At 35.5% G+C, this 24449-nt stretch overlaps 1 long non-coding RNA gene across 3 annotated transcripts in view; it reads right to left on the reverse strand.

Annotated features, from left to right (window-relative positions):
* Window positions 1–11737, reverse strand: part of LOC116285682 (uncharacterized) — a 198966-nt gene extending 187229 nt beyond the window's left edge. For all 3 annotated transcript variants that reach the window (XR_012064555.1, XR_004195354.2, XR_012064554.1), the window contains exon 1: window positions 11478–11737. This is a non-coding gene — a long non-coding RNA (uncharacterized lncRNA). The remainder of the gene's footprint in view (window positions 1–11477) is intronic.
* Window positions 11738–24449: the final 12712 nt, after the last annotated feature.

Below are 24449 nucleotides of genomic sequence, written 5' to 3' on the forward strand. Positions count from 1 at the left end.
GACAGTCTGTCTGCTTCTATGGCTCAGGCTCCATCCTTGGGATCCTCTCTACGTCTTTGATTTGATGTTTGTTCTCGCTACTCCAGAAATGTATCCGTCTCAGTGTTTCCTTCTTTTTGGCCTTTTTAATGCTGGATGACTTTTCCATGGTTTGTCCTACCAAAATCTGTTTAAGTTTTCTCTGGTGGCAGTTTCACTCTTTACTGCACCCCAGCACAGATATTGATTGTCTTCATGTCTTATTGTTTCCTGATGGTTTTCTGCATTTTGAGCATTGTCTCGTCCTTCCTTCCAGGCTGTTCTCAGAGTTATGACTCTGCTTCTCTATTTCAGAACATATGTAGCCTTGCATCTTTTTTTAAAGGACAACACTCAGATGTTTTCTAATTTTTAGGTCAAAATATGATCATAGATTAGCAAGCATTCATTCGTCTGCGTAAGGCTACTGGATTAAGAACAGATCACCAGCTAAGAGGTGCAGGTCTGCTGGAGAAGACCTCCTATGGGTTTGATGTAGCATGGTAACTGGAAGACCACATCCAGAGGGCTCTCTGCTCCTCCAGCGTTACTGCTTCTGTCCCTTTTTGTGTCACACTGTTTACTACTTGACTACACATCCAAAGGTGCCATGTGTTTTACCCATCCCCTTTTTCTTACCATCTATGCCAGGTACTGAGATTTAACTCTAAGTAGATTTAGAAATGCATATGTATTTTTCTCTTTGTTTTTTTTTGATAAAGGATGAAGCATCACTTTTTCGCTGTTCTTATTCTTTTTGACAAGCAATGCCCCTGGTTCACAGAGGTAGCAGCACACAAAGAGTGAGTCAAAGTCTGTCACATCTTCTTGGAGCATCTCTCTAATGTTCTATCTGAGAGGGTAGAGATTGGAGTGGTTACAAAGCTATCCTTTACAGACATTCATCTCTATCAAATCCAGTCAATGAAGGGTCAAACGTGATGTTTCCTTCTTACTAGTATTTCCAGTTTTTGTCCTCCTGTGAATTTTCATACACATCTTATTGAAACATCAGAAACAAAAGATCAGGTGTTTCTAATCCGCTACTCTATTTACCAGACAGTTTTCAATAATTTTTGTCAAAATGATTGTGTTAAATTTTTTCTGGGTGTCTTCAAGACTGTTTCCTGCCAATTTGCCAATTTTCCTCCCAATTTGTTTATTCATTTGAGGGAGGGACCACAATTACTACAGCATTCACTGCTACGTGGAGCACAGTAGTTTCTCCATAGAAAATGATGGTTTAATAAGTTAATTGATCAAGTTAACAATATATTTTCTGTAGTTATTTGAACACTATTTGTATACACTTCAGGAATCAAGATTAAAATATAAAAAGGAAAGGCAAAAGCATTATATGCATGAAAAATGTATAAGCTTTTGAAAACACATACACATGCATAAAGATACTTCTCCATGTGTTGAAGATGTGATCTGTTAAAATGACCAGAGATTGTTATTACGCGCTGAAGTGTCCAAATATTATTGTGACAGACATATGTCTCCTAGCAAAAGCTACCATCTTTCAGATTATATTCACCGGTTTTGCTTAGTGTGAAGGAAAAAAAAGAGAAAGAAAAGGGACAATTCGGTCTATTGAAAGCCAAGACAAAAGCAATTTATTGCATGTACTCTATGAATGCAAATGAATGTGTAGAGTTTTCTGGAATAAACAAACCCTCCAAAATAAGGATAGATAGACTGCCTGTTTGAGATTCCCCATGGGGCAATATATTTTGGGAAGACAATGATTCACTGGGATCATCACCTGATAAAACTGGAGAGTTAAGGGAGAGAATACGATGCTAAGTGTTTTACTCTCCTTTTGCTGTTGTAACAAACAAACCACTAAAAACTAATCACTTAAAACAATTCAGTATATCCTCTCGTAGTTCTGGAGATCAGAAGTTCGAAACTGGTATCACTGGGCTAAAATGAAGAACAAGGCAACTTCTGGATGTTCTAGGGGAGAATCTGGTTTTTGTCTTCCAAGCCTCTCAAAGCTGTTGCAGTGCTTGGCTCATTGCCCTGTATCACTCTATCATCTGCTTCCATCATCCGACATCCTTCTAGCCTCTGTTATCACGTCACCTTCCCTGACTCTGACCCTCCTGTCTACCTCTTATTATAAGACCCTTGTGATCATATTGGGCCCATCTGGATAATCCAGGATAATCTCCTCATTTCAAGATCCTTAATCACATCTACAAAGTCCCTTTTGTCACGAAGCGTAACATATTCACAGGTTCCAGGGGTTAGGAGACAGCTATCTTTTGAGGGACTGTTACTCATCCTATCACACTAGGGAAATCAGAAAACCCTTGAGGAAACAGAAAGAAGAACGCTATTATAATATTAAATGCTCAAAAGTTCCAGAAACATCCTTATCACTTTGTATACTGGGCTGACCACCGATACCTGTAGGCACTGAATACTAACATGATACCTGTGTGTGTGTGTGTCTGTGTGTGTGTGTGTGTGTATAAGCACATGTGGAAATAACTGACTACTGGCGTCATCTTTGTAGGAGCATCCATAGTTTGTTGGAATCAATAAATATTTCAGTCACTAAAGGATGCACGGTAGAGTTACATCAACTTTCTTTTTTAAAATTACAATTTTTCTTTTACCTTTTGCAAGACAACTTTCACAGATCTCTCTAAGTTACTCTGGAGGCGTGATGATTATAAAATGAGATTTGCCATCCGAGAATTGTCAGAGATCTTCACTGTTCATCATATTCTTTAGGGAGAGAATCTGACTTCTAGTTACTATCCGGTGAGTTAGTGACAGAATGGAACAGGAGCCAAACTTCCACTTTCAAATTTAGTGTTTCATTACTAAAGACAGGACTGGTTTACCCCCTATCCCAAATCTAAACTATATTTAGCTGCAAACATCTAAGAAGATGCCAAAATGTGTAGTCTTATTTGACCATGTGGTTTGTGGTATATGTTAAAAGATTTAATTAAAAGTGAGTTCTGTCCTTGAGAATTCTCCCTGGCTAAGCTTCAGTACTAGTCGTATAAATTATACTGCAAATTTACAGTTAGATCTCAAGATTATATGAAGTAACAACGTTGTTGAGGGTAAAGAAGACAGAAATAAATACAGCTGCCAATAACAGGAACAGACAGAATAATCTATTTTAAATATGCAAGTACAGTTATATGAATTACCAAATAATAAGGGTAGAGATTGTTACTTGACGCCATTAACAAATACATACTCAGATACGTTGAGAGTACTACCACTTAAAAAAGAGATCTCAAACATCAGAAGAACTTTCACAGATTATATAGATTCTAATATTAAAATCTCATGTTATTTTGTTGCATTATTAGACATGATAAGCATAGAAAGATACAAAAATCTTAGTCTTTACATCTTGGGTGTAGCCATAGAGGATCTTTTTCCCTTGTATCTTTCAGAATTTTCATAATTTTATCCTTTAATGGTCTTACACTGATTAAGTTAAAAATGATGATTGAAAAGTTGAAGCAGCTTGTAAGGAGTGATTAACTAGGTGTTCTAAAACACTTTTTAAAAATATCTATGTGTAAAAGCCCCCAATTTTGGGTATTGTAGTATTAATTATACATAGCTTATAGACCAAGATTATTATGTGTTTGTGTTTAATATATAAGCTCTAATAACCAGAATGTAGAGTTGCAGGACAGAAGACAAAAAGAAAGCCTGAAATAAGACAGACACAATTCGAACCACTAAGATTATTCCTAAAACCTTAGCAATGTGTAATGGTAATTAATTTTAGAGTACATGGCATAGAGTAGATTATAAATAAATACACACATACCACAGGTATAGTTTGTAAACTATACAGTATAGTGTCATTTGTTTACCTCATAATGTGAGAACGTTCACTTTCAGGGCTAACTTTTGTTGCCTACATTAAGACAAAATGTCAAAGGTCTTTAGGGATTGTTAAGGACAGGTAGCCACACCTCTATTACGGTCAAAGCTGAAAGGAAGTAGACCATGTGGACACCCCATCCTCAACTGAAGAGTTTTCAAATAAGGATCTTACTTTTCATATTTTATTCTCAAAATTGAAAAACGGATAAAAAAAGCATGATTTAAAATAAAGTAATACATTTTGATGTCATCATCATTTTGATGCAACCATTGCCTATCAGCCACCTTAAAAGGATCAAATAAAAAATCAAAGGCAGAACACTTTTTATTACTAATTAATATTCATAGGAGACATTCATTAACTTTGTCAAATACCGAAGTCCTCCACTCTTCTCACTGCATCCAAAGTTCATTGATCCCCTCACCATTTTCTTTGTTATTGTTGAACTGAAAGCTTTATGGCCATAGCAACTGACTTAAACAAAACTGACATCAATAAACTTACTACAGCTCTACTCTTTGCCCTTCATAAGAGATTTTGTTAAAAAAAAATAAGTAGGCATCACTACTTATTAGTGACATCAGAAGAGCTGGACTGTATTTCTAATTGAATCCCTCAAAATGGTGAAATATTTTTCTTGTTTATTGAAGGATGGTTTTACTTTCCTATTATTTTTTGGTCAGTCTTTGAACTTTAAATTATCACCTATTTTAACCTCTATAATGGCTTTTCCTCTTTTATTTACATTAACATTTTTAATCTCTATGAGAATTCACCCAGTGGATACCGACAGTGGATTTATCAATGTTTAGACAACCCACTCTAGATTTCATTTGCAAACAATGAAAAGGCTACTTCAACTAAGGAGTTCTGTCAGACATAGACAATGACTGCCCTCTTAGAAACTAAACAAAAAATGTTTATAATGATGCGTGTTTGTCACTCCACATGTATTCCTCAAACTCATTTAAATTATTTACATTTTTCTAAGACTATTTTTCAGAAGACATAAAGAATGTGAATACTGCTTGGTATTTTAAGTGCTTTTACATTTCACAAGGCACAGACCCTTTTACGATGGGTCAGGGATGGAACGATGATCTGGAATGGAGCCGGGGCAGTAATGAGGAGAAGGGAAGATCTGGGGGACGACTGGAGAGGGGGATCTGAAGCAGAAACATGGATTAACAGCAGTATTGCCTCTTGCCTCCGTTACCTGGAGACAAGAAGCAGTGAGAATCCTCACGGGAAAAAAGTCTGGGATAGGCTGCAGGTCAGAGATTGTACAGAGGACTCGGCAGTGTACAGTTGCCAGTACATCTATACAAACACAGGGAGATTATATCCAAAAATTATGCTTTTGGAAATAAGTAACAGAAAAATCCAACTTCAACTGCCTCAAATAATAGAGCAAGATAAGTGAAATAGTCACTGATTGGAAACCATCAATCAAGGGTCAGTCAAGTCTCTAACTCTCCTTAATTTTTAACTTAATTTCTCTGAGGTTTTCTTGCCTCTGTTCTCTGTGTTGACAACTTCCATAGGCTGGCAGAAGATGGTTCTACAATTTCTTGGCCTTATTTCCATAGAGAAAAAATTTTATAGAAAGAAGCACTGCGATTGTTTTTTTACAGAGGTTCATTATTAAGAATAAACAACTTTATTTTCCAAAATTCATATCCCACTGGGGTTAAACTTGGTGTCACATCCGTTCACTTAGAAGATGCTTCTCATCTGTTATCCTCTTCCAGGCACTTTTTGAAACATCTGAACCAATTCACATGTCCAGGAGATTCTGTACACCAATTAGCTTAGGCCTGGGGTCCTGGACCAATCACTGGCAAACAGACGGAATTACTTTTAGACCAATCAGCATGACCCTTCAAACCAGGATTTTGAGGTCGTAAGCAGTAACTTCATAATTTAAAGTATTCCATCATCACTTATATATTTTTAAATTAAAAAGTCATCAATACTCTTCACTCAGCATAAGCTATAGCGTTGAATTTATTAACTTCTAGCTAATTAATACTCCTAGCTTTTATATCTTAGAGGAGGAAAGATGAATATACTTTAAATATTTAGAAAAATTTGGCAAGGTAGCATTTGAAAAACTATAGAAAAAATTTACCTTACTTAATTTAAACAGTTTCAAATATTTTTAGTTTACCATCTTTGCCTCTCAAATTATAGACTGAAAAGTTATCTCAGAGAAAAATGATTTACAACACATTTATTGCATAACCTAAAGAAGTATGATGCCAAATTTAAGTCATTCTTAATAACAGAAATACCTAATTGACCATTATTTGTGGCTCAAATCTAGTTGTTTGGACGATGTGATTATAGTATTTTTTTTCCAGAATTATATTTTGATTGTTTTCCAAGAGATTTTGTAACCCAAATAAAATTTTTATAATGATACAAAGTTGTAAACCCAATTTAGCATATGAATCATCATCTTAGTTGTATTAAACCATTAAATCCTCCTTTGAAAACTCTCCAGGAAGAGCTTGATTTTTCCTTCTTAAAATATGATCCCTGCACTTAGAGACTTTAACGGCCCCATAGTTGAGTAACAAAAATTGACCAGATGATGTTTGGATGGTAGCTTAACTAAATATTTTGTAGCTGTTTCATAAAAAAGAAACTCTGGGGATTTCCTCCTACCAAGTGAAGAATAACTAAAATGTCAAACTTGTTGGTATAAGAGGTCAGAAATTATACCTGAAGTTGTCTAAAGTTATGATTGTTTGTCAAGAATCAAAGCTATGGATATGGGAAGACATTATAATAGATTTGAAAATACTCATGACTGTTTGGTAGAAATACTTGAACTTTTTCTTGAGATAAAGTTAGTTGCTCTTATAAGAAACGGGTATAAACATCGTATAATGCTTCCTGATTCATGCCTTATTAAAAATGGAATATGGCAAATTTTCAGGGTGTTTTATGAACAAAATATTCAAAATCCTGGATTGCTAATCTATGACTCATTGAGTTACGCTGCCTAGGTAAATTAACATAGAAACTAACCAGAAAAACTTGGTTTTAAATTACTTCTCCATTAGTCACGAGGTGCGTATTTTGCTTGATCCTTCTAAGCCACAATTTTTTTTTTACCATATAAATGGACATATTGAGGCATCAGGAGATCAACAAATTTGTTTACAAAAGAGCAGTTATATTTCAATCAGCAGAGCCATATGCAATACTTTAAATCCATTCTGAAACAGTATATAAATTTAAAAATTAAAACTTAAATGTTGCTTATTTCTACCACTGTCAATAGACCTCTAGTGATGTTTCAGAACCTCGGGTACACATGGGAATTACACGGAGAGATTTAGAAATTACTGATGCCTGGGACCCAAGCCTGAAATTTTGTTTAGTTGTCTTGGTTATGATGTGGACAACAGGATTTTTAGAGATTGACTTAGAAGATTAAGTATTAGGATTCATCCCTGTCTATTTTTGAATACACATTTACATTTAAATGTGACTAATAAGCAGCAGATTTAACTAGCCTCAGATATAACTGTACAGCTCTAAATAACAGGTCTAGCTTGTTTGGTGTTTCCAATTGATCGTAAGACCCTACCCAGCTAGAATGATTTGTTTCTTGTCTTACAGACATAATGATATATTTTAGCCTGGCATAACCAATACTTTGAAGCATCATTCTTTTCTTTCTGCTGAAGTAAAATTGTTATTTTACATTAAAAACAAATACTGGTCAAGTAGTTGTTTAACTCTGTGACTTGAACTTAGTTAAGTGATGCTCAGTGAAGGCTGAATGCTGTACTGAGAAGAATGTCTCAAGGAGACACACTGAAGAGCAAAATGAGCACTGAACGACGTGGACTAGAATTCAACAGAAACAATGGCCTGGCCCTCTCTTTTCCCAACTCTGCTCATCCCTCCGAGTGATCCCTTCCTCTCCAGGCCCTTGATTGCCGTGTGATGACCTCAAACTGCCACCCGCCCAGACCCACCCCCAATCTCCGTGCCTGTGGCTGCCGTGCACGTGACATACCCACTAAATATCCACAGACCACTTCAGAGCCATCATGACCAAAACTAGGTTAATTCCTTTCTCCTTAGCACCCTCTCTTCCCTCTTTACTCACCACCTCATTAAATAATACCTGTTGTGGACACTGTGAAAATACTGGGTGGACATCCAGCTAAGGTCTGCTCAGATGTCAAGGCTGACGATGCCACACTTGCCTCAAGAGGGTATGGAAAGGTTTACTCTTCACTTAGCGAGGTTTTCTGGGGAGACGAGAGGCCCCATGTCAGGTCCTAAAGTGGTTTGAGGGAAGAGGGTAAGGAGATTGGTTTGGCTTTTAATGTGATTAAGGGGTGGGGTTTGGGTGAAGGGTCCCCTTGTTAGATCCTAGTCTTGAGTGGTGTGAACTTCCCAGAGGCACTAAAGGAGGGAGCTCCTGGGGTTTCTTACCAGGTTGTGTGGCAGGAGGGGCAGGTGGTGGGGCTTGAAAGCTGCCTTGATTGAGTGAACTGAAATAACGACTCTGACTCCACTTTTGATGTGAATTTAGAAGAGGAATTTAGAACTTCGTGACTAGCCACCCATACAAACCCATGAAATGTAATCTAATCAGTAAAATATATCTTTAGTGGATCACTTTTTTTCTACGAATTATAAATTAACTGGTGTTATTCCCAAGAATAATGCAATGTCGTAGGTCTGTTAAATAAGTGAATGTTGACAATCATTCACAGACAGATAATAAGGGTACAAAACTGAATCTGAACTAGCACAGAGGAATTAATATAGATATGTATAAACATATATAAATAAGTAGAGTGGCACATCTATACCTGTTTTACTCACATACACACATAAAATAAAATCGAATATATTTCATATTCTATTAAGTAAAAATTCATGATTTATGGTAATCTTTGTAAAAATAGGCATGTATTATACTTGAGAAAAAGATGCTCCGATTAATGCTGGTTCAACTTTAGATCATGTCCCTTGGTGATGTTGAATCACTCATAAGTCCTTTGGGATATAAGATGAAATATTGAAACTGATATAAATGGTGTAAAGTTATACCATGTGAAAATTTAAACTTTGTTTTTAAACTTTGGTCTTTAATCATGCTGTGTTCTCTAGTTACTATCCTCATTTTTTTTTTTTACTACAGTTCAACTCTTAGAAGAGAAAGTTTCATTGTTAAGAAGTACCTCAGTATGTAAACCGTATGGCTTATATTATCAGAGCTGGCCAGATGTGATGAGAGCAATTAATCACAATAATTCTTACAACGGCAGAAATGGGTGAACTTAACTTTTTTTCTTTTTGAAAGGAAGAAAAAGGGAGGAATAAAATCTCTTAGAATTTATTAAGACAGCTTATTGACAAATTCGTAAAATAATTATGGTAAATATTTAAGCAAAATCTGTTAAGTTATTTTATTATTACAAGTACTTAGATCTTAATATTAGTTCCTCTAAAAGTGAACTTGACAAATAAAAATCTAGTCTGCTTTTAAGTACATAAATTAAATACAGACTGAGACTGATGAAGTAGATTTTTAAAAATACCCTATAAAAATCACTTTTTAAATTTTACTCTGTGTTTGTTTCTATAAAAGCGGTATATCCAAAGCAGATCTGCTTATCAGGGACTAGCTACATTGATTTCACTCAGTTTCATAAAATTGATGCGAGAGCCTCAACTGGACTTTAGAAACGAGATCTTCTAGCCCCTTTTATCATAGTGGTAATAAAATAAAACGCATTTACTTTGCTCAGCATGAATCCTCAACAAACTATTAGCAAACCAAATGAAACAACACATAAAAAGGCCCATACACCATGGTCAAAGTGGATTCATTCCCGGGTCACCAGGATGGTTCAACATATGTACGTCAATCAGTATGATACAGCACACTGATAAAAGGAAAGGCAAAAACCACATGATCATCTCAACAGACTCAGAAAAAGCATTTAATAAAATTTAACATCCATTCATGATAACCACCCTCACCAAAGTGGGTCCACAGGAAACATATCTCAACATAACAAAGGCCATTTATGACAAACCCACAGCCAACATAGTATTTTTCTCATCGTGAGTTACAATACTGACTTTTCAGGGTCACCACACGTGACTAGTACATTTTAAGTAATCCTTATTATGTTCTTCAACGTATTCTTTATGTTTTAATAGAGTCAGTTGAGTTATTAGTACCTTAAGGAATTCTCTTTGATTTTCAAAATCTTCTTTTTTCCTAACATCACAGATTAAGTCAATCTTAAATTTTATTAAAACGAGCCTCTTATGACAAATCAACATTCACAAATGTCATCACGCATCAGACATTTTACGCATCTTGTAACAAGAAGCCAGGTCTTGGGGAGAAGGAGCAGCCTGCTGAAGGATCCTCTCAGGAGCAGACCTGAGACACCAGGGTCTGTGTGAGTGAAAACTCCAGCTCTTTCCCAGTCAGGCTACCCTCCGAGGTGACAAGGAAGGAAGGAAGAGTGAAGACAACAGAACTAGAGAAGGAGGAGGGGGCGCTTCGGAAGAAATCATTTCTTTCTCTTTTGAATGCCCAGAATGTTTTACCTGTAATTATTTAAACCCTCTCATCTCTCCTAACAAACATTAATTTTAATTATAATAAGATACCTACCATTACTGAGTATTATTACTTTGCCCCCAAGTACTTTTAAAGGGTGTCGCATGCATTCATACATTGAATTGGCACAGCACATTTATGAGGTGGCTGTGATCATAATTCTCAGTTTACCAGTGAAGGAGGAAAAAAGACTGCGTGGCCAGCCGTGATCACACGTGGCACACAGGAGCAATGCCGCCACTAGTTTTTTAACAAATCAGTGAATCACTAAACACTTGAATCTTTGACTATTACTGTATCAGCAGGGAGAGAAATCCTCTCTCTGAACAGCAGACGTGCTTTCTGGTATATTTCACATCCTCATGTTTTTCTAACTTTTTCAGTATTAATCGCAATACGATTGTTGAGGAAAAGTAAAATATATTTCAAAAATTCTAACATGTGAGCTAGGAAACAGCTCAGAAAAATTATGTTCATTCTTATTAGTCACGTACAGCACTTTTGAGTTAACCATTTATTTCTTACTCCTTTTCAGCACATTTATAACCTGACTTTATTCAGTTTCCTTTTCAAATCTCAGGGAATGTCTCGAGTACTTCTTGGTTTCCCGTTACGCTGTGAATTCTTGGGTGGATGACTAAAGTTTAGGGAGGCCGGCTGCCTAGCCAGAAATCACACCTGAGCCACCGAAGTTTAGGACCAGAGCCTGAGGCTCTCTTGATCCTGCATTTCCTCTCGCCCAACAACCACGAAGATTCACGACCTCCAGGAAAAGCAATGCAACCACAAGACGTAGCAATTACTTCACTCATCTCTTGGCTGAGGAACTGAATCGCAAACTTCAAGGATCACAATTCAATAATCAAAGGACATGAAGAGATGAACAGCCCTTTGCCTTGAAAAGGTAACACTGAAATAAAGGCTTAAATACGAAAACCAGGAATTGCCGGAACACTCCTGGCTTACCTTAGCGTGTCTGTGGCCTTTTCCATCCTGTTCCTCATGTTCCAGAGAGACTATTCTTCATCTTGTACTTTTCCTCAGACGTCGTACCCTTGAAAGAACAAATTTAAAAAGTACACTGTGGTGTGTCCCTTTTACTTTATTTTAAAAGTTAATTTGATGCAGTTCAAATGTACGTTATTAAAAATGTAGGAAGCTTTTTAAAAGAAAATAAGCAAGAGTTAAGTTCAAAACTTTTAAGAACATCAACAAAAGACCCTCATACCGACCCTCTGGCGAAAAGTAAATAAATGACTAAACCAGTTGCTTAGCGACAACGGAACACCTGACTGAATAGACATGCACGCATAACCATGAGAATAACCTTCTTTGCGGTGTCAAAAGGCTTGGGTATTTAGCATCCATTTTTATTCCACGTTGAAACTTTGATTATTTTTCTATAGTCCTCTTTAATTTACCTATTTTTCTTGAAAGATATCCACCTCAGTAAAACTGCAACATTTTAGCTGATGATCACTTGGTAGATTAAAAAGATAAAATATACTTTGACAATTATACAGATTTGAAAATAGACTATCATGTCCTTTACCTTTTAAAAACTTATACTTTTAATCATGTCTAACATACATTTTCTTTTTGATTGCCCTTAACAATCCCCAAGACTCCCCTTTATATGTTAGCCTTTCGAGCACAAGAATTTTTCCTGGATTCCCTCAGCCTCTGGTACAATATCTGACTCAACGCGTGTGTTCAATAATTGTTCTGTGATTGTTATTTATAAATGGAGTCCAAGTGCTTTAGTGTGTACATAAACTATGTTGTTATTATTCCTAATCATTTCTTTCAGGACATATTTAATCATGTCTTCATATCATTCATTTATTATTCAACAAGTATTTAAAAAAAATTTGGGTGAGGAACGGACTCTTCTTAATGAAGTAACAGCAGCCGTCCAGTCTGCTGCGTCTGCGCTCATCTTCCTGACTGTGGCTAAGCCTGTGCACTCTTAAATTCCAAGCATTCGTCAGATCCACTGGCTGGGGTCTGAGCTGTGGCCTCTCTCTAGCTTGTACTGTCATCTTGTCATCAAGGTCTGGGACGGCAAAGTTCAGAGCTAAGTGGAAAGAAAGTCTCTCATTAATTAAGTAACATTTAAATACCAGCTTTCAGAGTGGCTTACTTTCTGAAGACAGTAGATTTCAGAAGCATCTGGAGCCTTGAGTCTCATTTATTTTGCTTAGTACGTGCCAGCAGTCTGAGCTCTTGTTTCCTCCTCTGCAAAAAGTATCCGTATCTAGCTAATGCAAGGCTGCTGTGCTAATGAGTCTGTGAATATGCGAAAACACTAAGAAACCATAAAGTGATGTTAATATAAGGATTGGCAAATTATCACCTGTGGTCCAACTGCCTGCTTTTGTAAATAACATTTTATTGGATCACAGGCATCCTGGCTGATTTTTGCATTTTCCATGGTATCCTTCAGCTAGAACAGCATGACTGAGTAGTTGCAACAAAGACCTTGGGCTTGCAAAGCCTAAAATATTTACTATTTGGTCTTTTAAGAAAAACTGTTGACTCCTCCTAACAATATTAATACTAATACTTTTACCACAAATAATAACAGCAAGAAAAGTCAATCTGTACAACTCTAATTCAAAATATTGGAAATAGTCATCCGGGGTGATGCACTGTTTATTTCTTTAGGAAATGAAATACAGTTGATTTTGCTAACAGATCGATGAAGTCAAACAGCAAGTTTTTATTTCAATATACCCAACCTTAAATTTACCTTCACATCAATGTGTTTGCTTTCTAATCTCTCGAATGACAAAGAGAGCTTATTAAGCGCTCAATTTCACGCCCAGGTGTTTAATGTTTATACTATACGGTTTAATACTGATTATAAAGTTAGAAAGCATGCTGACATTAGTACATAATCATAAAGATAAATTCAAGTATATTTATACTTAAATTGTGGTACACTGAACAGATGTCATCTATATTTACTTGACTTACATAAAACACTACAGATTAACATTTGCAAGTTTTAAAATTTCAGAAATGAGAATCAGTTAGGTCCCTTGATTTAAGGTAATTAGAGAAATGCATCCATTTTATTAGATGTCTGAATTAGACGCAATTTGAAGCCAGTAATGGCCAAGCAAGAAACCATATCAAAAATAATCTATTGGCCACACAGTACTATAAAGACATCCTTTGTAAAGTGAAGAGCCAGAGGAAGTTTTATTACATGTAAAAGCTAGTTGATAACTGAAAAAATTCATTCTCCCTTTTTTTGCAAAGAAAAAGCCTAAAGTCCGATGAGAGAATTGTAATTTACAGAGCTAGCATTAAGCCAGGGTAAACAGGTATTACTAACTGAGTCCCATGATTACACACAAAAATTACATATAACTGATTATCCTTGAAATATACAGTACACACGAGACTACAAATTCAGTATTGCAAATCAGCTGAACCATCATCTCCCACGTTTGTAGCTGCTTCAAGAAAATCAGGTCCACAATTTTCTCTTTCATTTTCCTTTCAGACATTGAGTAAGTGTGATAAATAGGTTTCTGTTTCATTTCACTTCCAGGATGTGATCTTCAAAGCCACAAACCCACCGAAAGGAGAAATGACTTTATACCACTGATTCTGGTTGTTTTTGCAGACTTAATCCTGGAAATAGGGGTTGCTGATGGGCAAGTTACAGCCTGGATTTAACCCACAGGTATGCTTTCTTTAACCAGCATAATATTTTAGAAATTGGGAAATTTTGTGAATCATTATTCCTAATTCTTCCCTTCTCCTGAAAATTAAAAAAAAAACAACTTTCAATATGGTTACCACACCAAGCAGCTGGGTGTAATTAGATCTGCTACAACCTCCACCGTTTCTGCTACCTTATATCCAGTGCTCGTCACTCATTCAAACCGCCTGTAGCGACTTGAGTCTGAGACTCCTGCAGTAGAATATCTACACTATCTGATCGGGCTGCGTTTTTCCGTGACTAGCCCCTAGCGCGATGAGACCACAGCAATTAACCATTTCCTTACATATTTAATTGGCACTTCCTGTTTGCTTCCTTGTCAATTTTATATCGACTAACTAGATTCAAGCAGCATGTGACACTGAAGAGTGTGAGACTGTAAGGTAGGAGACTGAGATCGTTTTATGGATGACGAAAACTGAAACACAATTAGAGTCTGAGCTAGAATGTGCCCTCTGGTCACTTGTCCCTAAAGCCTGAAATCTTAACACAGACACTGTCTGTAGGCCTCTGGTTTGGTCTGCTGCCAACCTGACCTACGTAGACAATTCCTGGGGCAAAATTGTGATCAGACTTTGCTGCAATCTTAAATTTTAAGTACTGAACCTCTTCTGAACCTCTTCGATGCCTAGAGTTTAAGCTGAAATATCATTATTATAAATTATAATAATCAGTTCAAATCACAAGTAATGCCTTTCAATGGACACTAAATTTTTATTTTTAGTTTTTAAAGAATATGTATAGTGCTAAAATTGGTGTTTATCTGAAGGTGGTTAAAACTTCTTGTAATAAATATATGCAACATGCAAAAATAATATATACCTGATTTTCTTACCTCTATAATCCTTAATCTACCCCTTTTTACTTCTATATTTCTTACATTGTTTGAGATGATAAACAGAAATGATGTTGAAAGATACTTGTTCAAGTTTTACAAAACCCAAGAGTTGTATCAACTCTTTATTCATTCTCCTTAGCACAGTTTCTCTTATTACATTGTGTGATAATTAAATGCATTAAAATTCTGCTCTCTGATCTGTTTTTTAATTTATCATTCTAGTTTTCTTAGTTTAGCATAAATGAGCTTTATTTCATTTTAAAATTTCCTTTCTGACACATTATCTATAAATCAAGCATGCTGCTACCAGATGGAAATTATTTCAATAATGTACAGATGTAAATCTTTAAGAAAAATTCAAATTCCTAAGAGAATTATTGGGAAATGTAAATTTATTATAAAAATCCAAACCACACACAAATACACATACACTCACATGCAAATCCTATTTTCAAAGATAATTTATATAATTTTCATATTCTTGCTACAGATATTAAAGATTTTTCTGTCACTCAATAATCTGTCATATCCATCTCTCCACATTAAAGTATATAGATCTAGTTTATGCTTAATGGCTACACAGCATGTAATTGCATGATAAACCTAAATTCATATAACCACCTCTGGTAAAATGTGGGTTATCTGTTCCTTTCTTTTCTTTTTTTGGCTATTACAAAATTTAAGTGAATATATATTCACTTAATCCAATGAGGATGGATCTTCAGAAGAAGAATGTCTAGGTCAGACCTTCAGCAAGTAAACAGGATAATTTAAAAATGACCTATGAAAATACTGTATTAGTTACACTTTTACTGTCTCAGCATTGAGAATAGAGGACGTCTGTCTGTCCATACTTTTGTGGACACTGAGTATTATCAGTTATTTAAAATTTGGGGCTTCGTTTAATCAATCAGTTTGTGTCATCTGTATTTTTCACCTGAGATAAAGATTTTAGCATATTTTTCTTTCTCACAATAAGCCATTTAAAACAACCCAATACGAGGAATCATCACCAAATGCTGTATCTTAAAAAGTGACAAATACAAATCCATAAAGAAAACTGCCATTGTCTGGTTTAACCATTCTGACCAAACCATTGACTAGTTTAACTCATTTCATAACCCATTCCCCACCGTTTAGACACGATAATTTGTGTCCTTTGAAACACATGCCACTCCCGTTAGCATTGGCAAGATCATTTTGAATGTACTCAAATGGTGTCAAAGATCTGGAAAAGTTCCTTTGTCTCCTCCGACTTGATCAAATAAATGCTTTGTTTCCATCTTTCAGTTACTCTCTCTCAATCCACCAAAGAAATGTTAGTCATTTATCTGTGAGGTTTCAGGTGAGAAGATGGAATTTACTGTTTTTCAACAGATAAGAATTAATTCCCTCCCTGTTTTTTTAAAGAAAAGATTTTTATCTACTGTGTAATTCTTCCATTACACTAAATTTAAATGAACTAGAATGACAGTGAATTATTTTCTGAAGATACTCTTTTTAAGGACTTAACAGTAAAAATCTCTCTTAGCTATGGAATCTTGGTAAATAAATTCTCTAGAATTATTTCAGAAGGCTTTCCATACCAAAAATAGTAAGATATTACAAATTTTCTGAAGACATAAAGAAAATAAACTATAAGTACAAAATAAAATCAAAAGCTGCTAAATATGGCATTTATCCTTGGGAACAAGATGTGTTAAATAACTTCAGGCATTGTCAAAAAACTGTTTTGAGCAGAAAGCACTATTTCTCTTAATATCTTATTAATTTATTATTGTATTATTTAATTTGGGAGGGAGGTAATTAGGTTTATTTATTTTTAAGAGGAGGTACTGGGGAATTGAACCCAGGACCCCATGCATGCTAAGCATGTGCTCTACCACTTGAGCTATACCCTCCCCTCTTCAGAAAGCACTATTTCTCAGAACAGCTGCTGGACATGGAAATAATTCAGTGACATAGTAGTCCCAATAAGAATCAGATAGAAAAATAGAATATCACTTTAGCAAAATCAAGCCATTGGTGCAAGATTTCTGACCTTCATTTTCCTGAAAATAAAGTATGTGTTTTAAATGTGTGTTCATTTGTCCAACACAGCATTCCAAATGTTTTTCACCATATCCATGCAGGTGCTTCTCAAAGTCACCTGGCCACTTCATGTTTAAATTCATTTGCTCCTACATATATCTCATTTTGAAAAAGCCTTAAAGGGTTGTCTTTTAGTCAAAAATGTAAATTTACAAGTACAACTAATTAAGCTTTTTCTGTCTCATTTGTTTCTAAACTTCTGCAAGTTGTTCAGATCTGTTCTGTTTGACAGGAAAAATGAGAAGGCCTCATGAGTAGCCAATGGCCAACTTTTAATAAACTACAAGCTGCTTTCAAAAATCATTTTATGACACACCGCAGAGAATTTCTGAAGCCACACCAAGAGTGCTAAGAAACTTGAAACAAAACAAAACAAAATACTGTGGAAGAAGTCAAAGAACGGCATTTGCTGTCCCCCATGTGAGGGGTTCCATAATATAGAACAGTTACTCACTACGGCACATACAAATTTCTGCTTTATTATGCAAAGTAATTTCAAAAAAACCTCTAACGTCACCTCATCCTTGAACTAAAACATTTACTTGCAGAAATAATTATTTTTTCCAAACAAAAGTAATTGAAAAAAAATAAGATTCAACATATTCAACTGTGGATGGACCTCAACCTTGATTTTTAAATGAATATTATCTTGCTTTCCCCTGTTAAAAACTCCTGGGGAAATCCCATCTAATCTTGAGAATATGTCCAAACTAAATTTCTATGTAAATGCCAGGCCGAACCCTCAGAAATCAAACTCCAGATCAAAGATACTGAGTTAGGGGCACCCCAGTGCTTTCTGAGCTACCCAAAGAGGGTAACCAACATTCTTCCGGAACATACCCACCATGAAGCTGTTCCCCTCCAGCACTTGGCTTTGCTTCTCCCATTCGTAGACTTAGTCACTTTAGATTGGTGTTTGTATTTTGTTTCTGCATTTGACTCGTGGCAAATACTCAGGATTTTAGCTTGAGCTTATTTTCAGAGATATGATCATGGAAAATTCAACAGGGTGGTTAAAAACTCAGGTTTAATTCAAATAGATCTAAATTTACATTCTAGGCATGTTATTTACTAATACAGTCTTTGGCAATATATATATACAGTTGGTCTGAGTAAAGCTTCTTCGTGTAGAATATGTTACATTACAGGAGGGCTTTAAAGATTAAATGGGAAACACATGTGAATCATTGGCTTCGTGCTGAGAATATATTAAGTGCTCGGTAAATATAGCTCTGAGCATTGTTCTTATGAACTATCGTGGGTAAACTGCAACACCTTAATTGTGGCCACACTGGACCCATGTCTCAGGACCAGTCCCCTGGTTTCCCTCTCTCCCCACCCCCTGAATGGGGCAGTGAGGAGAGGCAGAGAAAGGGACTGAAAGGTGCTGTGGGCCCAGCACCTTTGGCACACATAACAGGCACTCATCTAACATGTATAAAGGGAGGGTCATAATTTCCCCTCCTTAATTGACTCTAAATGTGCGGTTGGAAAGGAATAATAAAAATGATGAGTCCTTTGGCACTTTATTTACTGCCTTTAAAATGCATCCCATTGTAGAAAATGTATATAGGACAATTTTGTATCATACAAAGAAATGGCATGAGTTCATGTAGAGCGTGGAATTTTCCTTTAAATAAGTCTGTGGTTGGCTGTAAACTATAGGAGAACATGTTATGAATGCTAAATCCTGGCTATAAGACAAAAGAAAACCAGGAATGTTACATAATGCTGCTGGTTAACCTTAAAAGTCATTATCTACACTTCAGAGTAAAGTAAAAAAGTTAAGCCAATCCAATAAATTGACACTAGATAATTCACCTTCCAAAGGATTTGAAAAAAATTTAGTCTCTGACCTAGAATGGTCAATGACGAATAGTCTTTAAAACAGGATCAAAGAGTGACTGTTTTATATTTTGAGAGAACTGTAGATTGTCTTTGACTTTGAAAAATAAATCTTGAGCCTTTTGGAAAAAGGAAAAGTTGGATCAATTCCTGACATCAGACACCAAAATATTCCAAGTGGATAAAATAATTAAATGCAAAAAGTGCAACTTAAAGTATGCCAGGAGTAACCACACGTGTGAAACATTTCATAGCTCGTGAATGGCCTATCTTTGACTCAAAATCAACTAACAATAGAGTAAAGCCATATAATACGATGTTACAAAAACTGACGGTATTTAAAAATCTTGGCATGGCAAATATGACCATACATAAAATAGAAAGACAAATATAAAACTGAAAAAAATATCTGCAATGTATATCACAGACCCAATGTTAATATGCCTAATATATAAAGACCCTCAGATAAGAGAAGAAAAAGATCAATGTGTTTAGAACAATGAACTAGAAGAATTATCAGTTAGTTCACATAAAAATGCAAATGGCTCCAAGATGTCAAAAAAGTATATATGCATGAAACTGTTAACTCAACAGTTCCATTTTTGGAAAACTACTCCAGCTATGCCCTGCCAAACAGGAAGAGATTTATACTCATGGCCAGTTACTAAATGACTAATTCTAATAGAAGAAGACTGGCAACAATCCACCCGTCCATCAGCAGGAGATTATGAAACAAACTGTGGATTATACAGCCCCATATGGAGTACAAGGAATTTGTAAAAAGGAAACAAGAGAGAAATAGATATATAAGCCACTATTCATGTAAGTAAGGGAAAAACTTGATTGTATGTGTGTTTGGATTTTTAATTCAACAAATAATGAAAGAATAGATAATTTTTTTAAAAAAGGTTTAAAGCAAGAGGCAAGGAATAGGGTGGATATGATGAGAGACGCTAGACGTTTTAGACCATATCTTGCTTTATAGATTTGACTTGGTAAATATATAAAAATTTTTACAGAACCATTAGACAATTAAAAAAATCTCCTCTAAATCTATTATAAAATGAAAAGAAGGAAAGTAAATAGGTATTCAGTTAGCGGGAGAGTGATTATAATGATGTTAAAACATAACAATCTGACTAGACATTGCCAAAGGGATGTAACTTGAAGGTCGAAAAAAACTTAAACTATTTTCAGTAATCAATTTTTGCAAGTGGTGTTGGTATTGTTATTATGAGATTTTGTATGTATATTGTACAGTAAAACATGAGTAATTTATGGTATGCTAATTTTAGGTATTATTGAAAATTCAAATTCTCTGGGAAAAAGAAGAAACAAATGCAAAATAAAAGAGGTTAAACAAAACTCCCATGGTCTTCGTTTTGAATTGCAAGTATCGATATAAACTACTGAAGTGTTTTATCTTAAAATCGTATTACCCAGCTCCCTCCAAAGAAGAAGTCTAGAAACAATGACGCACTCGATAACAAGGGGCTCTGACATCACCCAGACTTCGTATCAAGTTCTAAGGTCTGCTTTTACTAAAACGAGCTAGGCATCCTTTAAAAAAATGGATGACTCCAGTCTTAGTCAAGAAATGGTCAAGAAAATCCTAGAACATCTTTCAGGACAGTTACCAAGAACATTATAAAAGATTGACCTCCAGATGACAGGGAACTGAGTCATCCTTCTGAATAGCTGGTACATAAAGGGATATAATCAAACATTTATCCAGGCTTTCACATACATATGGTGCCACCAGAAAACCAAATAATAGATAAGGTAAAGCTTCTATTTTTTAGAAGTATTCCAATTAACAAATGAAAAAGGAATAACAGAATGAAAACAGCCTTGTTATGTACATATTGAAAGATCTTGGCATTGAGCATAAATATTTCTAACATCACAGAATAAGGCACTTATTATAAATATCATTGGCCTCTTGTTGAAAAATCACATTACCACTCACGATCCTACTTTTACCAAAGAATGAAGAAAACAGATCTAAGTGTGGCCACCTCTCCAGATCAGAGTCCAGGGAGCCATGTTAAACTACAGCACAGGGACATAATCAGTAACATTCAGACTGTGGGATGCTTTGCAGGATAACCTCCTGGCTTCTTCAACAATAAATTGCACGTGAAAAAGAAAAAAGAGAGAGAGACAGGCAGACATTAAGGAAAATTTAAAAGAGACGTGAGACACTGAATCATTATGAAATATTGACAGTATTTGAAACATTCCCCAATCCAATGTGGAAAAATGACTATATTCATGAGGTCACTGGAAATTTGAACACTGACCTGAAATTTATCAAAAAGTAATTATCATACATTTTAGGTAAATTAATTATTTTGCAATAGCATGAGAAAGTAATTCTTATCTTTTAGGTTTGCATATGGAAATATTTATGGATGGGATGATATAATCTGTGATTTGTTTTAAATAATATGGTTGTGGGGAAATGGTTGGTGGAAGAGAAAACAAGATTGGCTCTGAAGTGATAACAGTTGAAGCTGGATGAAGAGTGCATGTGTCTTCATTAGTCTGTATATTTTTGTATATGTTTGGCATTTTCCATAGTTAAAAATATATAATTTCATTCAGGCCTTTACCTCACAGGTAGCACTAACAAAATAAGCAAGTCCAATTTTTGCAGAAGAATAAGTACCTTATGATTTGTTCTCTGCATAAAAAACTTCAGACTTTAGAGATAGATCTCTGACATGTCTAAAAATGAACAGAAACATTAAACACTGAATTACACCACTACTTTTCTTCTGAGTTTGTAATCACTGCTATCATTCTTAGTATCACTCTAATTCACATGAAATAACCACGCTGTTTTAATGCATTTAAGTTTTTATAATACATTTTCAAAGTTCCCCATGTTCTTTTGGACTTCTTCCAGGATGATGGTTGTAACGCATTCAAGAAGTCCCTGACAACAACTTGCAGTCTTCAGTTACTGTTGGAACACCTTACCACGCATAGAGATTTGGTTGTAACGCCCCAGACACTTTGACATTACTCCTGTTTCTTTATCTCTCTGTCTTCTCCTTTGTCAACATTTGATCCATAAACACATTTTTAAAGCAGTGTAAATTATAAAATAATATCTCAAAAGTCCTACAATAATTCATAGTTTCATCAACCATTCACGGTACATACACCGTGATGGTTACTCACTCCAGCCTCCAATGGGGATAAGATGGTTTCAGTGCACTGCACAATTCTGGCACACTTTCACTGAATGTACCCTCCTTTCTCAACTGAAACACACCCTGGAATGCATTTGAAAAAGTCTGTCATCGTTGCCGCAAAGATCTGAAGCCAATTCACAGAATGCCATCCACTGTTATCAGTAAGAAATGTCTTGCATTGCCCTCACAACTGATATCAATACCTTATTGTGTCATTAATATAAGTGAAAACCTCTGCATCAAAAGATAATTTGGTTTCGTAATGTTCTGATGAAACAAAAAACAAAGTTCCTTAAGTGAAATTCTTAAAATTTCAGCTCTGTTTGCCCTGTCAAAGATTACAGTTCCCAAAAGAAAAAAATTAAGAATATTTTTATTCTTAAAAAAAAGTTATTGTTTGAGAAAAAAAGAATCATTACCACTTGAAAGCGGTGCTGCACCAAGAGGTAGGAAACATGGATGCAATCCACCGTATTCATTCAAAGAGAAGAATAAAAGGAACCTCCCCCGGCCAAAAAAAAAAAAAAAAAAAAAACCACACAAACAGGCAAAGAAACATGGTGATGAAATTAGGCTGCTGATTCAAAGAACAGAAGTTTCAAAATGTGCTTTAATCTTTAGCAAAATAAGAAACCATCTTACTACATTAAAAACAGAGGGTCTTCAATAGCATCTTCTGATCAAAACAGCCACAGATTACTGTAGTCACACTGTAATGCTTTGTGCTATTAAATCTAAACACCACTGAGTTTTTCAAAACAGTCTGCCTTTAAAATTCTTCCACCGACACTGATCTTCGTAGACATGGGCATCTAATAAGGCCCAGTAAAGCAGAGCTTTGTCCTTGTGAACTGCTGACTAATCTGAGCCTTACACAGCTGGATTTTACTAACGCTGCGTTAATAACACAGGAGTAAGTGCGTGGAGAAGGCAAGACCGTCTGGCCACTGTTTATGGGAAAATGCCAGATGGTTCTGCCTCCTGGTGTCTAATGTTAGAGAATTTATTTTGGCATTGTGGAACTGCTTAGGGGGCGAAAACATACAATGTGGTTTACAAAGTTGTATATACAAATTATGCCATCATGTCTTTGGCACATTTGGCATTTGCCATGCAGTAGCAAGCTAAACTGAAAATATAAATTATATAGCTCAAGTTCTCGTACACAGCAAACAAAATCACTATGGGTAACAATGATCAAACCTCATCGTATTTCAAATAATAAGTTGGTGGGTTAACTGAAAATTGTCTAAATGCAACTCAATAATCAATACATCGAAAACAAATCACATTGCACGATAGCAACACAATGGAAATAAATATATCTTGAAATTATGCACCAACAATATATTAGATAAACTGATCCTAAACATTTAGATGCTGATATAAACCTTAATTTTCGAGATTAAACTTAATTTGGAATGTGACTTGTTTGGCTACTAAGTGTGGAAGGAGTCTGGAGGCTTGAAACCTCCTTGACTATCAGAAGCTGTCAATCCAATTTAAACTGGCGGATGTGCTTTTACAGCTGGGGCACACTGGGCTCTTCAGGTCTGAGTCTTTGGGAGGAAAATGGCACATAATACAGCAAGCACGTTTGTGGAGCTGCTTTGCAGCACAGACAGAAGCTAAAATGTTTTCTCCACACACTTCTACAATTGGGCAGCTTTCCCCTCAACCCCAATAAACCACATTGATTTGATGAGTGATGATGTCACTAAAGTTCACAGGGAAGAAAATAAAACATCATTTTTTTTTTTTCACACAGCCTATCTCATGCTACGTGAAATTGTAAAATATTTACTCGGCAAGTTAACTTCTCAAGTTAATTATTGTTATAAAGCTCTTCAATGACACTGAAATCGTTCTGCAATTTTAAGATAACCTAACACATCGTCTAGACTTAAAACACTGAAAGATTTTTGTGCATCTTTTCTCTTTCCAGAATAGCTACCTGGAGACCACATTAATTATTGAATGCTAGTATAGTAAATGTACAGGTTTAATTAGAAATTTAAAGTTAAAAATGTTAGCTTTCTAAGCTCCAATTTGACATTTCATTTTGATGTCATCTTATAGATTTCTATTGATCATGGTGGAGGTTTTAGAAAGTCTGCAAGACTCTCTGAGTCATTTATATATTCTCTTCCCTCTGAATGTCGTTCACAGAAAGACCCAATGAAGCGTGCTCTGTCGATCTCCATGGATTAGCAGTGCAGAATCCT

Source organism: Vicugna pacos, chromosome 26 (genome assembly GCF_048564905.1).
Source record: "Vicugna pacos chromosome 26, VicPac4, whole genome shotgun sequence".
NCBI classification, from domain to species: domain Eukaryota; kingdom Metazoa; phylum Chordata; class Mammalia; order Artiodactyla; family Camelidae; genus Vicugna; species Vicugna pacos.